Below are 4,126 nucleotides of genomic sequence, written 5' to 3'. Positions count from 1 at the left end.
CCTGGCGTGCTACAGTCCACGGGGTCACAAAGTATCCAACATGACTGAGTGACTGAATAACAGCAATCATGGAAGGAGCAGCTGAGAAACCATCTAAGGCAAGATTAAAGGGACCAGACAGTCATAAGATTAGGGGCTGACCACACGAGACCCTGCACACACCCTAATCTTGTCGGCAGCCTCTTCCTGGAACCTTTGCCTAAAACTCACTGAACTCGCCTGGGCAGGGACTTAGTTTCAATGGCAGGAGCAAGCTCTGTCTTCCTGGACTGGCAAAGCAATAAAGCTGTTCTTTTCTCCTCCACACAAAATTCTGCCTCTGAGGTAGACTCCACACTGGTGTTCAGAGAGGCTGAGCTTTCAGCATCACTTCCTGTTAATGCAGGTGTAACAACCCAGATAGAAGGAGTTGAAAGGGTGACAACGTGATAATAGACAAGGGAGACCTCATTTCTTTTCAGGAGAAGAAGGCTGAAACTCAGTCTGGACCTAGGGCTTTGCAGAGACTTGTAGCCAGGTAGCTGACTGTCTAGTTTGATCTAAGTAGGTTTTAACTTTTAATGTGGTATTAACACATAGATACCACATTCTCTGGTGGCTCAGATGGTGAAAAAAAAAAAAAAAATCTGCCTGCAATGCAGGAGACCTGGGTTCGATCCCTGGGTTGAGAAGATGGGTCAGCGATCCCCTGGAGAAGGGAATGGTGACCCACTCCAGTATTCTTGCCTGGAGAACTCCATGGACAGAGGAGACTGGTGGGCTACAGTCCATGGGGCTGCAAAGAGTCAGACAAGACTGAGTGACTAACACTTTCACTTTTAACACAGACAACAGGTGCTATTGGTTACCGTACATGTCTCTTCTTTTTGTTGATGCGTGATCCAAAGCAATTTCCTTGTCTAAAAATGTTCTAGTGACAAGCGAAGACCTTTAAAAAGTAAGTTTGCAGTTGCCAGCTTCCAGCAGATATTGTTCAGGTCTGATCCAGCTCAGAAAACTCAAATTTTCAGCAACACAAGGACTTGTCTGGAATCACATTGTCTGAACCACAGCTACTCCATTTTGACTTTTAATTGTAGTTTTCTCCTTAACGGCCACAGTAGATGTCACCATTAGTGATGTCGGTGTTTTACTAGATATAAGAAGAGGCAAGAATTGGGGCTCATAAAAATCTTCTCCTGAAAGTACACCTGCTCCACTCTTCATACTCCCTCTTGTGGGAGAATTCTTCATCTTTTCTGTCTTCTCTGGTCTTACACTTTGGCCACTGTATGCAAAGAGCCAATTCATGGGAAAAGACGGGGGACAAAAGAAGGGAACGGCAGAGAATAAGATGATTGGATGGCATCACTGACTCAATCAATGGATGTCAATTTGAACAAACTCCAGGTGATAGTGAAAGACAAGGAAGCCTGGCAGGCTGCAGTCCATGGAGTTGCCAAAGGTTGAACACGAGTTAGAAAAACAACAGACAACTGCTCTGACACTCACCAGGCTGCCTCCTGGAAACCTGTCTCTGGATTCCCAGAAGGTGGCGCTAGGGCTCCAGTCTGTGGGCGCCCTCGCCCAGAGCGGGGGCGGTTTTCTGAGCCCGCTTCCTGTCTATTGAATTCTTTTGGACGCTGCAGGGGGAGGGCCCCACAGGGAGCCCCCGGAGAGCGGGGGCAGGTGTGAGTCCAGGACCTGGGGCACTGAGGTGCCTGTGGAACAGGTGGAGCTAGTGGTAAGGAACCCGCCTGCCAACCCAGGAGACAAAAGACACAGGTTGGATCCCTGGGTTGGGAAGATCCATGGAGGAAGGCATGGTAACCCACTTCAGTTTTCCTGCCTGAAGAATCCCACGGACAGAGGAGCCTGGCGGGCTACAGTCCGTGGGGTCGCAGAGTCGGACGACTGAGGTGACTTAGCGCGGAGCGCGTGCCGGCAGTAGGGAGATTCCCGGGTGTGGTTTGCCCAGAGGCTCCTGTGTTGAGGGCAGTCACTCTTTGAAATGTTTATCTTTCAAAGATAAGAAGTTTACCGTACCTCTTTACCAAAACCCTTCCTCTCCCTCGTCATGGGGGTCCACCCTCAGGTCTCCCGTGCTGCTGTAGAGAAACACGTGTCCCCAGGGATGTCTGCAGAACTAGGGCAGCTTTTTCTGTGGTGGGAGATCAACCCCACCAAACAACCCCGTGGGATGTTTCCTTGTGAGGGGGAGGGGAAAGCGTCTGCTACGCCTTGATCAGACTCCTTTTCTTTTCTCGCCAGAATCCTACTCCCCTCCTCCCCGCAAGTGAAGGCCCCATGCATAGTCTCTTCAGTCCTGTCCCACTCTTTGCAACCCCATGGACTGTAGCCCACCAGGCTCCTCTGTCCATGGGGATTCTCCAGGCAAGAATCCTGGAGTGGGTTGCCATGTCCTCCTCCAGGGGATCTTCCCAGGGATCGAACCCATGACTCCTGTGTCTCCTGAATTAACAAGCGGGTTCTCTACCTCTGAGCCACGGGGTGAAGCCCCTAATGAAGGTTGACCTTCTCCAAATCCCCTCCCTTGCATGGACTCTCTGGGTCAGTATCGGTTCCCACCACCACCGTCACCACGACCACCGCCACCACTGGCAGCATCACCATCAGAGGGGTCTGGGCAGGTTCCCTGGCTCCGCAAGTTCTGCAGCCCACAGCGAGGTCTGTCCGCCTGTGACCAGACGCACAGATGGACAAGACTCCTCCAGGGCCCCTTGGGCAGATGGAGATGTGTCCCCCACACCCACAGAGATGCTTTTCCTCCTGAGTGAAAGTCTAACTCATTGTTTCTTTATTTATTGAGAGAGACTTGGTTTTTAATATTAGTTTTAGGTACACTCCATAGTGATTTGGTAGTTTTACAGATGCTGTAATATTATATGTGGACTCTCAAAAAATAATACAAATAGAATGTATATAGCAAAATAGAAACAGCCTCACCTAACTAACTTCACCTAACTAGTGGCGATTTGTGAAGAGAGAGAAGGGGGAAGGGGCAAAGTGGAGGTATGGATTAAGAGATACACATTACCATATATAAAATACATAATCAGTAAGGATATGTTGTGGAGCACAAGGAATTATAGCCATTTTTCTGTAATAACTTCCACTGGAGTATCATTTGTAAAATACCAAATCACTGTGCTGTATATTTGAAACTAGGGTTATATCAACACTACTTCAATTTTTTTAAGTTGATAGCCATTTCTACAAATTTATTTATTTTTAATTGAATACAATTCAATCTTTAAAAATGCTGGTGTAACATAGTTCACAATTGTTTACTTTTTGTTTTTAATTGTGTGGATCACAATAAACTGTGGAAAATTCTGGAAGAGATAGGAATACCAGACCACCTGACCTGCCTCTTGAGAAACCTATATGCAGGTCAGGAAGCAACAGTTAGAACTGGACATGGAACAACAGACTGGTTCCAAATAGGAAAAGGAGTACATCAAGGCTGTATATTGTCACCCTGCTTATTTAACTTATATGCAGAGTACATCATGAGAAACGCTGGGCTGGAAGAAGCACAAGCTGGAATCAAGATTGCCAGGAGAAATATCAATAACCTCAGATACTGCAGATGACACCACCCTTATGGCAGAAACTGAAGAGGAACTAAAAAGCCTCTTGATGAAAGTGAAAGAGGAGAGTGAAAAAGTTGGCTTAAAGCTGAACATTCAGAAAACGAAGATTATGGCATCTGGTCCCATCACTTCATGGGAAATAGATGGGGAAACAGTGGAAACAGTGTAAAACTTTATTTTCTTGGGCTCCAAATCACTGCAGATGGTGATTGCAGCCATGAAATTAAGAGACGCTTACTCCTTGGAAGGAAGGTTATGACCAACCTAGATAGCATATTCAAAAGCAGAGACATTACTTGGCGAACAAATGTCCATCCAGTCAAGGCTATGGTTTTTCCTGTGGTCATGTATGGATGTGAGAGTTGGACTGTGAAGAAGGCTGAGCGCCGAAGAATTGATGGTTTTGAACTGTGGTGTTGGAGAAGACTCTTGAGAGTCCCTTGGACTGCGAGGAGATCCAACCAGTCTATTCTAAAGGAGATCAGTCCTGGGTGTTCTTTGGAAGGAATGATGCTGAAGCTGAAACTCCA

The sequence above is a fragment of the Bison bison genome, unplaced genomic scaffold, assembly GCF_000754665.1.
Source record: "Bison bison bison isolate TAMUID 2011002044 unplaced genomic scaffold, Bison_UMD1.0 scf7180017847307, whole genome shotgun sequence".
Classification (NCBI taxonomy): Eukaryota; Metazoa; Chordata; class Mammalia; order Artiodactyla; family Bovidae; genus Bison; species Bison bison.
Note: the sequence above shows the minus strand (reverse complement) of the source record.